Source organism: Limulus polyphemus, unplaced genomic scaffold, assembly GCF_000517525.1.
Source record: "Limulus polyphemus unplaced genomic scaffold, Limulus_polyphemus-2.1.2 Scaffold561, whole genome shotgun sequence".
Classification (NCBI taxonomy): domain Eukaryota; kingdom Metazoa; phylum Arthropoda; class Merostomata; order Xiphosura; family Limulidae; genus Limulus; species Limulus polyphemus.
In genome coordinates, this window is record NW_013666171.1 from 256,573 (window position 1) to 269,532 (window position 12,960).

The window sequence follows — 12,960 nt, forward strand, 5'->3', positions numbered from 1 at the left end:
ATACGGATTATAACTTATTAGAAGATGTGAACATTAATATAATTGCGTTATCCGAGTCGTGTATTTCCTAGAATTTCCATGGTTGTTATACACTTAGTGGCAAAATAGTAGTTTGTTATGTAAAGTGAAACACATTAACTTACTGTGGGTAACAAACTCCGTACCACGGCCAGTTGAGAAACACTGCTTCGAGCAATGCGTCTCTCGTAATCTCAGCTTGGTTGACTAGTTGTGGTTCCAAACTAGAAAGCTTAACGTTCTCAAACTCCCTTCTTCAGTGAAACGGCATTAGTAGCTGATAAATAAATACACACATCATGCTAACTCACTCTGGACAAAAGCTCTTTCGCTAAAAACAGAACCCATAACTTGGAGTTAGATAGCAGCATCGTTAATCAAATATTCAAGTTTACAGTTTATAATAAAATAGACGGGTTTAATTTTGAAGGTTTAAAGAATCAATTTCCAAATCCAAATATTTCAAATACTTTATACTACAAGGCTTACTGCTCACAGCTTATGAATTACAATAAAATTTGTTCAAAATTAAATATTTTGTGTACAAAACTCGCAAACTCACTCTTAATTTTCACAAAGGAGGTCCCTCCTACCGCATTTTGAACACCATATTCATTAAGTTTTGCGGGAACTTGAATAATCGCACTCCTACTAATTATAAGTGTGAAAATTTTATATCCAGGCGTTTTCAAAACTTTCATTTCATGCCTATAATTTAATTTCTTAAATTGTTTAAGGTAATGATGAATCATATGATATATATCGACTACCATTAGTGTTACCTCCTATTAGTTTAAGCTATTACTACGTCTGTATAATTAGTACAAGTTATATAACAGTTCTCTATATAGTATAATATTATGACGCCCTGCTATGGAGCGAAAAGCCTGGATATATCAGATGTAGTGTTGGTTGACATATTGTTATGCATTCTTCTTTACAAGTTGTTAGAATTTAAGTTACGTTACGTTTCCCTAATTACTTTAATTGTCATATTTACCATGCTTGTTACTTGCTTTTCTAAGTCTAATTTTTTATTGAGCTTTCTCGAATCTTGTTGCTTTTACTTTTTTGGCTAATATTTTGTATTTTTTTTCATGTGGCTTGTAAATGATTAAATTTAATTAATGTCGGATTAGCTGAGTTAGACATATCTCACATTATGGTGGGTATAATATTTTTTTTATTAGGTTTAACTTAGTTATATTTTGATTAGAGTACCAATATTTTAACTATATATTGCACGATTCAGGTATTCATACTATGTGTACTGTCCTGCTACTCGACACTATATATGAACAGTAACCTGTGTCGTAATGATTTATCTCTGATGCTAGGTAATTATAAAGTTACACTGTTTGAGTCACTTAATGGGATTTCATTGGTCATAAGAAGTATTGTGAAAGTTTGGCTTATATATATAGTTATACTAATCTTACGTAGTTCAACGAACGTTAAATCTGCAACAGTACACGAAGTTAATAAGTAGTGTTTATGTATTCAATAAGTAAGGTAATATTTCTTTTATGACACTTTCATGAACAGTAGTGATTAGAATGTTTGATATATCTATTTTTATTATTTTAAATTATTTATTAACATATTTTCATTATAGAAATATTTTTACATTTTTAGCATATCATACATATTTAGGACTAACATAAATTTCCCAATTTGGCCGAACCTCGTCAGACATTATTGGGCTTACGACCGAAAATGTCGCTAACAGCGATGATAGCCATTTAATGAAACAACACATTTTAAATTGTATAAAAACGAACGTAAGTTTAATTAGTTATGTTCACAACTGCGTTGATCTTGAGTTTCCATTCAAGTAGATAACTTGCTCTGATCAAAAGTTAACAATATATATTTTACTCCTTTGTGCTACTGTGTTTTCACGGATAATTGAAACTCTTGAAAACTAAAGATTAAAATGATTGGATGAAAGATAACCTATCTACCTATCTTTATTTCTATAAAGTTGATAAAGTGGTTTTAACGGTAGTTTGTCGCTATATCTGTTACCTGGAGCCAGAAGAGGTGAAAAAGGATTATGATGTAAAGCTTACAACACTTTGCAACAAACCTCAGATTTGGAAAATTTTATTGCTACTTTAACGATTTTGAATTTTATAAACGTTTTTCGTGTTAAATTAAAGCTATATGAATTTCCCTTTATAACAAGACATTAGGCAAGTTTAGATAGGTTCAGAAATGAAATGGTTTTTACTTAAGACAAACTATATTTATTAAACATAAATGTATCTCGATTAAGTATATTGTTGGCATAAATCACAAGAGTAATGATATCGCCATTTTGAAAGGAACAGACCATGGCTTTATAACTCTTTAATTAAGAAGTGAAGGAGCGACCTTTGATTTCAACCTCAGTTCGGCTCTCTCTATTATAAGTTTCGCTGAGACAATTATCAGGTGTTATCTCAGAAAAAACAAAAGAGAGAAATAGTTTGGAAGAACAGAAGATACAACTTATCGACTACTTCTGCAGTAATAAGATCCTGGTTGAAGGTTAAATGTTCATTAAGATAATGTATGATATTGCAATGCTCATGACGGAGGAAGCATACAATTACTTGATCATTTTAACAAAGAGAGGCTCACAGATCTTGTGTTTGAAAGGACAGTAGAAACAAACACTTAAAAGCTGAACCATAAAACAAGTTACTGAAACCTAAAGATATTTGATAAAGAACATAATTTAAAAATTAAAGAAACATTATTAATAAAAAATACACGAACCTAACATAAATATTTATAAAGGATTTCCAAGTTATCTTTAATGAACCTTCTATCGCAGCGACTGCTATTTGAACAATCTATAACACAACGTACATTCTATTCTTTATATTTTACCAACTGAGATTTTGATAATGTATAAGATTTATTTATCTTCAGTCGACTGAGAAAAGTTGCAGTTATTTCAGAAGTTTAGAGTGTAATGATTTTTATTTTCTTAAAAAGTCTATGAGAGAATTCTATGCACTTCATAGAAGTGCTTCACGTTTACGAAAATACCCACTTTTGTTATATTGAGCCCCCCACCTCCATCCCAGTGGCTCGGTGGTAAGCTGAAGACTTACAGTGTTAAAAACCGGTATCGATACCCGTGGTGGGCACAACCTAGATAGCCCATTGTGTAACTTTGCGCTTCAAATCAAACAAATAAAAACATATTATTTAGAAGTTTCTTAAAAATATGACAGCTCAACTATGTTTGACAAAAACAGTCAAATTAAAAATATGATTCGGTAAGATTAAAAAAACGCAAAATGGTATCCTCCTTAAAAAAGGGGGGGGGGTAATGCCTGATTGTATAAGTTATTAAACAAATATTTTATAAGTAATAATGACAATAATTTTATGATATTCATTCGTCTACACAGAAACTGTCAAAAAATGAAGCAGAATACAGAGTAACCCCAGAAAATATCTTAAAACCATAATAGGATTTTCTCCAATTTAAAAAGGAAATGTTAATTTCCCTAGGTATAATATAAGCCTGTCATGGCCTAGTGGTTAAAGTGTTCAACTCGCAATCTGAGGGTTACCAAACATGATCACCTCTTCTGCTGTGGGAGCGTTATAATATGATGATCAATCTCACTATTCGTCGGTAAAAGTGTGGCCCAAGTATTTTTGATGGGTGGTGTTAGATAGCTGTCGTCCCTCTAGTCTATCATTGTTAAATTAGGGACAGCTAGAAAGTCTTAGTGTAGGTTTGCGCGAAATTCAAAACAAACTATACTGTAGATATTCGTGGCTTCGGTCGAAAGTAAAATTAATAATATTTTGTTAGAAACAGTTATTCGACTGAAAAATTGCATCTCGAGATTTAAAGTATAACCAATATACTATTTTTTCCATCTATATCCTGCTTTGCGTTTTAGCAGTTGTCATTGAGTGTAACCTTATGCTCACTTTTAATACATTTATTCTTAGAAGTTTTATATAATGCAGAGATTCCCAATATTCACTCTCCATTTTAAGATTTCGGAGATGAACACTGCCTTTTTTTCTTTCTTTCGTTTGCATATTTTTCAGATAGTTGCATTGATCAGCGACGAATATCTGGATATGATCTAGACTGAATATCTTCAGTATGGTATCGATTTTGAGAGAGTGTATTTTGTTAACGTATAAGGGCATTCAACTTATTGCAACCGAATTTTGGGACACCATATAGTATGTTTATCTTTCATTCTGTGTAAATCCTTCTCAGTTGAAATAGAGTTCGAATTATATGTCTTACTGACATTTTAAAGTTTGTTGTGCAGCGTGCAATCGACACCTGAAAAGTGCACACTGGTCGAGATATAGTTAAAGTGCTGGTCACTGATACATCTATAGCAGTCAACAAAGGAGTAAGCATTTTATGGGATCATAAATGATAAAGGTAACATCAGAAATAATACTGTATTTCATATGTATTTCAGTATCTTAATAATTCTGTTACAGATTTTTAGCTATTGCTTACAACAAACTGTTTTGTTTTTAAAACTTTCTTGTGCCACTTATAGCGCCACATAGAGTGCTGTTTTCACAGTGCGGGAGATTCAAGTGCTAAGCCTATAATCACATAGTCACCAAATGCCAGCAACTATGTAAGTGTAAGAGGTAAATATACATTTTGGAGTTCACTTGAATGTCTGCATCAGTAATTGATTTTACTTTAGCCTAGATGTGTGAAAACTTTACATTAATCTACATATCGTAAAAACACCAATCTGTAGTTGTGTTTTTCACTAACCACCACCTTATGCTGACGACTGAACTCTTGGTCTTTCAGAGGATAGGTGGACCAGTCAGTACTGACAATAAAGCTAACCATTTTTTACGCTGACTGTCAGTCAATATAGTTCTTGATTTTGTGCTTGCACATGGCTGAACTTAGAGCAGAATTTATATTACATATTTATAGGCAATTACTTTTGTATTGTATTAAGAATTTTCTTTATTTGTATGTATATATTGTGTGTGTGTAGTTCTACTCTCTTTTTGTATCCATGTAAACGAAGGATTAATTTTCCTATACAATTTTTTACATCATTAAGCATATTTGCACTTCAGAGTTTATTTTTTATTCATAGTTTTACTGAGACATTTATTTTTTCAGTTCTTGCAAAACAGTTGATCTCGTATTTTTCTATATTTAAACGCTCTTTTCTGTTTCTATATATCATATTGTCTTGGTAGCTTTCTACATGATAGTTGAGATTGTATGTTTGTAAGTATTTTTGCACATAGTCTCTTCAGTGGAATACCATTTTGTGCATGATCTGCCATTCTGTGATATTAGCATGCAGTTGAACCGAGGATTTTGATTCCTGTACAATATGGATAGATCCCACCGAAATTTAGAAATTAGGCTTAAATTTCAATTAAGATTATTTTGAGGACAAGCCTATGATAAATAAGAAGAAAGTTGTAGTAAGTAGATGGGACATATCTAATTCATTTGTGTAATATATTTCACATCTAAAAGTGTTTTAGATGTTTCTGAAGATCCAATTCAAGATATAGTAAACCTGATTTAGGTAATCTGCTAATTAAGCTATAGGTATTACTTAAGGTTTGGTCAGTTAGATCATCTACTAGTCCATAGGACAACTGTATTATATCCTGAATTGTTTTGTGTATATGAGATCATGCTGGGTTATTTTTAAATAAAGATCAGAGATGTCTCCTGATACTTGTAATCCAGTTTTGCTAATGGTCGGTTACAGAGAGAGAAGGTAGATTGTGAGACGACTATTGTTGTTTTCAGGTAGATTTGTTCTTACACTGCAGGGACAAAGACATCCTGTATTCCTGTAGAAGTCCCATTCTTGTTTTAATCATGATTATTTTTAGCTTGCTCACTGTGCGTGAGTTTTTGCTTAGTTAATTAAACAGCAAGATATTTTCCAGTTTATTTCAAATTACGGTTTTGTTTCATCTTCATTACTTAACTACAATTTGTTTTACTTACTTTCATTTAAATATAATTTATTTTATATTAAATTGCCACAACACAATGATCTAACTGCTTAACAATTAGACACCGTTTACTCCATCATTTAATTTACTAATAAAGTCTTCTTTTTCACACCAAGTCTGGCCTTTTTCAACCAATTTGTAACAATATAAATATACATATCCCTCTTAGTGCTAGCTCCTAGAGTCTCTAGTTTTTACAGTGCTTTGTCCATCTTGAAGATCTGGAATACTATGATCGTTAAATGACCGTCATCGTACTTAATTATTATGTGGATTTTATTTGTAAGTCAAACAGAAAGAGCAAATTTACAACTGAATACTACTGAGCACGCATGCACACACACATATAAATATATAAAACATTGGCCAAAATGTTTGCATACTGTTCTATATCGATGTTATTGTTCACATGCATGGAGAGGTTATTGAGTAAACGTCCTACTAGTAACAGAAAAGGTAGCGTATGATCGGACAAACATGTACGAGTTGTTATTCTGGTATGTATAAGATGTTTTGAGCATTTGTTTGTCAAAACACACATACAAACCTGTTTTGTATAAAAGGGTGTGTATCTGGTATAATCTTTTTCGAAATAGATCAACGCTTTGTTTGGATAATTTCTCTGTACTTGATGTAGAGTAAGGCATCGTCACGTGCCAGAAGTTATAGAGCTTCAACTTGTTCGACAGTCCAGAAACTGTTCGTTGTTCCAGGAAAGTCTGCTGGTAGACGCCGAAAAACTACTGCCCCGAGATGGCCGCGTTTTGATTAGGTTAACATGTCAAGGTCGAAAGAAGTCTTGCAACACAATATGATGGGCAACTGTCCATCATGGTGGAAAAACTGTTCTTCATGCCCTACAGGGAAAAATCAATTGCGTCTCCTACAGGCATGACATAGAGACGATATTTCGGCCATATGCTAGAGAAAAGTTTGGCAATAACTTTGTGTTCCAGGGTGACAATGCCACTGCCCATAGTATGCGTATTGTACACGATTATATCGATCAGGAGAAATGTACAAGATTTTATTGGCCAGCAAAGTCTTGAGATTGTAATGCCATTGAGAACTGTTGTGAAGAATTGAGCCAGAAAATTTCTAACCATGACCTAAACCAGATACCTTAGCTGAGTTACACCGCTTTCTAGTGACAAGTTGGGATGAAATCCCACTGAATTACATCAGTATACTCATCGACAAAATGCCACGTCACCTTGCGGAGGTTATTAGAATAAGAGGAAGACCAACCAAGTACTGAATGTTTAATATGAACTGATATATGGTTACAGATGCTATTTACAATAATTTAGTCTTATATTTTGTCGTTATATATGTTTTGGTAAGGTTTTGTTGTGATAGGTGATATGCTGAATTACAATCTTTCTACGAGTGTCTGATAAAATTGTTTGTTTTTCTAATAAATCGTTCATAATGTTCATATAACCTGTCTCATTATACAAATAACACATGGAAATGTTTGATATAACATGCATTTCTCAGTTTGTGTATTCCATCTTAATAATAATGATCTTACTTGTTACAAAATATGCAAAAATATTGGTCCAGACTGTATTATTTTCTTATTTTCCTGCACCGACAAGAAGTAAAGGAATTACCATACATTGCTGATATATTCAAAAGTGTATATCGTCGCACTCAAAGTAGAACAATTTTACAAAAATAAAAATGAGCAGAAACAACAAATAGTTCCAGCTCAAATTTCAGAGGTTCTCTGACAGACTAGGATATTTCATCTACTTTGTCACCAAAAAGATCTTTCTTAGAGAAATGAAAGATTGAAACCCGAACCAAAGCCACGAAAGCTTTACTTTCAGGCGAGTAACGGAATATAAAAACCAAGTCTCATCTTTTCTCAAAGTTTCTGACAGTGCGAAAAAAGGACGAATGGCAGCGGAAATTCAAAGGAACGTCTGAGCCAGTTCTTTCGTACTTTAATGTTAAGTCTTTGTTGTCTGCCAATAAAAGTAACTTCTCTTGAGGTAGTAACAGATAAAGTATAGCTAGCGAATTTCGCGGCACTTTGATCTTTTGCAAGACGTTAAAGAAAACAACCGTTTTACAAGAATCAAAATCTCTGTCACTTAAAAGGATTGAGTAAGTTATATATCTAAAGTAAATAACACGTGCCAAGGAAGACGATTAGAAAGAGCAAACTGTGTGTTAGGTATAAATTACTTCTTCCTCCAGTGGTTCCACTTGTAAAACACTAAACAAAGATTCATGATAATAGTATGAATTGTCAAGTGCTTTGTAATTATGTTATTGTGTGAACTGATATTGCAACTTAAATATATCAAGTAAGGAAAACTTAAAATGTCTGCTTATTGATAATTAACGGAATGTTCCCCGGTAGGACAGCAGTAAATCTACGAATATACAACGCTGGGGTTCGATTCCCAGCGATGGACATGGCAGATAGTCAAATATAGCCTTGCTCTGAAACAAGCAAATAACTCCTGTAGGAATGTCACCTATGAAATTTAAAATATAAGACACAAAAACAATTAAAGATTCCTAGTGGTAACGCAAATCGAACTATGGAACATTAGAATCAATAAAGTGTGTGTTCTTTGTCAATTATTCATTATCATAGTGACGCTGGCTAAAACTTTTATAAAAAGTTATAACTAATAAAAATATAAGCATTATTGTTTCTTTACAAGATACATGAGGCTTTACAATCTAATTTATGTTTCGAGAAACTTGATATTACCTTAAACTTCGTGACTTCATCTGTGTTAATTATTCAGCTTACAAATACAGCTCGTGTTTTCGTTTCAATTCAAAAGAAGGTAGAAAAACTTCATAAGAGAACTCACGAGAAGACGTAACATGTAGCAGATTCACTGCAGTTAGGGCTCGCTCAAAACTAAAAATTGTAGGCATAAAAATATATAAAATTAAGACAAATCAGCTAAACAAAAAACAAGATGAATAAAATAAAGGTTATGCATTGTCTTGATGTTTGTATGTTTGCTCTATTTGATACAAGGGAGCATAAACGTGGAATAAAATATATTATAAAGGTTAAGGAAAGCAATATTATTTAATAAATATTTACATTGCTTCCCTCAATTTTACTACAATTTTTCAAAACGACATACTATTTGTGTTAATTGTACACAGATGAAAATAAACAAAACTAAGTTATTTGATATATATATATGTACAGACTGTAATCTCACATTACATGAATTATTATCATTTCATTCAAGTTTTAGCAAAAAAATAAAATAAAATATAATTATATATATATAATTTTAACATGTTAAAAATTTACTCCTTAACATTTTTAAAATCTAGCTGTTATATTGGAATATCTTTGGTATTTTGATTCTTAAGTAGTTGGATTTATCTCACATTTACTTAACTTCATCCATTATACGTGAATAATTGCATTCTATACAAAGAAGGCATTCTTTATGTTTCGATAGTTTAGCGGAAATATCAAAACAATTGGAATAATCTGGGAAATTAGAATTCTATAAAGAAGGTTTAGTTGTTCTGTAGGAAAATATTATTAGAAAAATTGATATAATAAACATGAAATAATGTTGAGAAACCATGTTATTATTTATAAGCTAACTGTATTGAAACTAGGCTCGAACGTGAAGGAATGTAAAGACGTTTTGGGGCTCAGCTGTAAAAGTTATGAAAGAAAGGTTACTTTGAAGTGTAGGATAGCCCATGATATGAAATTTTCATAACAATAATTCTGTGATAACTAACGAATGAAACAATTAAGGGTAAGCAAGTTGTGGAAGGGATGTAAACTTAGACAAACAATTAAACTGTTTTGATCGAATTGAGGGGGTCAGGCGTGGCCGAGTGGCAAGCATGCCTGATTTTGATTCTAAGGGTTTATTGTTCGCTTCCCGCTGAGTAAAAATGAACTCCTCACTTTAGGGCTAAATCCCGCTACTAGATTAGAGTAGACCCAGAGTTGTTTACGGGTACTGTTAACCAACTGTCTTTCCTATAAGTCTATCAGTTCATAATTAGGGACCTAGCATAGATAACTTTTGTGTAGCTTTGTGCGAATTTCCGACACAGAATTTCCTGTTCTACTAATTGCATCCTTTCTCATTGATCCTGAAAAAAAATATATCTTATGGTATTATTACGCTTGAAGAGAACAATCTTCATAATTCTTTTGTTTACCTTTTTTCTCCCCTAGGGGTTGTTTAGCGATGTTAACCAGGTGTTAGAATCTGTTGTTACTCTAACACGCTCCATCGCAAAAATAGTATCAAAAACTCTTCAACACCTGTTGATAGAAACAGTTATGCTTGATGTTTAAAGCTGTAATCATAAATGTACTCACGAGAAAATAGGAAACGTGTACAACCATATTCTGGACGCTCTGTACTGATGCGCTTAAAACCGTTATTATAACTGTACGAAATATGTCATAGAAAATAAAAAAATACAACCTTGCAATTGCGTGTTGTAACACAGAGTTGAGTACGATATATTATAACCTGTATTTAATACAGGGCTGAGTATGTTATATTAAAACGTACATGTAATTAGAATTAAGTGTATTACATCAAAATATGTATGTAATACAGGGTTGGGTTCATTACCCCAAAGCCTACATGTTATACGGGATTGCTCTACATTAACACCTAAACATAATAAAGATTGAGTGTATTATATGAAGATCCGCATGTAATACAGGTTTGAATATGTTGTAATAAAACATACATGCAATAGAAGTGAAATTTTCAAAGTATAAAAAAAAAGATAGTCGATTTGACTTTGGTATAATTTATACTTATGCTAAATACGTTCTCTATAAAAACTAAGCTCATTCTTCAGACCAGCAAGTAAAGTCAACTAAAAAGTCCAGTAAAACGTGAGAAGAAATATTTTGAACGTGGTTTAATATTTTCATTTCCAAGGGAGTTTAATCAGACCAAACATGAATTTAAAAACTGAGGTTAATATAACGTTTACAGTAATGATACATCATCATTATATGTATATATATATATATACGTAATATCACAAATAGTTCACCTAAAATATCCCGCTTAATGACTTGAGAATTAAGTCAAATGTTTATCATATGATATATTGTATAAGATCTCAAGTACAAATGGTAGGAACTGACGTAACAACATATTAGAAAAGATGTTATTTTCATTAACTTCTGAACAAAGCAAGATACCTATATAGATCAGAACTAAATATTAGCTCAGTCATTAATATAGTTTCATCGGCTGAGTACCTTCTGTGCTAGCAGTATTTTCGGCCGTAATACCAATAATATCTTACGAAGTTCGTCCAAATTATGATGTTAAGTTAGCCGTAAATCAGTATACTAAGTTAATAATGCAAATCAATAATAATGATACAATACATAATAAACATAAAGATGTAAATATTAAAGGATTTAATCGATGATTTTAATTAAACTAACAATAGAGAAACAGTAGAATATAACTTACAAAACACATAATAATAAAATGTTCACTCCCTGCATCATTAATGATTCCCACTCCCTTTTGTTACATTCACCAAATATCTTACTTTTATCTTTTGAAAAGGATAGGCTACTAACATAACTGCATCATTCGAAGTTTAATTGATGACATGGAGAAGGTGATGTATTGGAGTTTGTAAGTGAATATCAAGTGGACATGGTGCTCTACCTACTAAAGTAGCATTTTCAGGTGTTAATTGAGCAAGAACAAAAGATATCGGACAACTTGCATGTTACCGACTATAAAAGGAACAAGACAGACATCCAAAATTAAATACCTGAGAATTCGTCATAATTAATACTCCACAGAATCTTCTTGACGAGAAGAATGGTCTATTTTATGAAGTTAATGCTTAATCATGTACGACGTTTTCCAGTGTTCGTAGGTAATAAGAACCTCTAAGCCCAGCTAATTTATGACTGAATCATATAAAGCTGGACTAAAATTATTTTTTGGTGTCCTTGAGCCTGATGAGTAACTATTTGGATCTATAGGTTTGTCTGGATATTACTCTAGTTTTATAATCACATGCTACCGGCCGATGTTTGGCGAGGCACAACAATTTTTATTCAATTATTTTTGTTGCAATGACTTGGTTATAAATAGTGCTGGAAATCAAAATGTCCTAACTACTCTACAAAAACGTAATGCTGTGTTCAACAAACGAAAAATGTCCTAAGTACTCTACAAATTATTATAATCGTATAATTATTTATTTTGAAAGCATAAGCCTATTAAATAACCTTTTATTAGATGATTGGTGGGATATTATAACACAGTGATAATAATAATTTTGATCACAATTATGATTAATGTAATACACCAGATCTGATGAGCTCTGGTATTGAGGGACAAGCTTCGTCAACAGCAACGTAAAACAACAACAAAAACTGTTAAATTGTCAAGTTTTCACTGGAAACCAATGTTGGGTCCAACAAAACATTATGTGACTTCAATTATTGTTAGTCTTATTGTAAAATAATATCGTACCTATCTCCTATCGCTATCCTAAATATTATATACCGTATAACTTGATGTATTATATACGGTTTATATAAATACCGTTTCAATTAATATGTTCAAGACACCAAAACCTGTTTTTTTAGTGATTCACCAAGACATTACTTTTGATCACAAATGAACTTGGACGCACACATTAATAAAATCATAATGGCTGGAGACGGCTTGAATGGTTAATGAAGAAAACTTTAATATAAGTTTAACATAACAGCAAATGTACAACGTTTCGACAAGGTTTTGTCATCATCAGGTACAAGTAGTTTACACTGACACAAAATTGATACTAACAAACCCAACAACAGAACATTACACTGCTGATTACAGATTTTAATTTAGACACAATATTCCTGTCAATGTCAAATTCTCTCAAACACCCGGCCTTAAATTAAAATCGTTACTAAACAAAAATTAT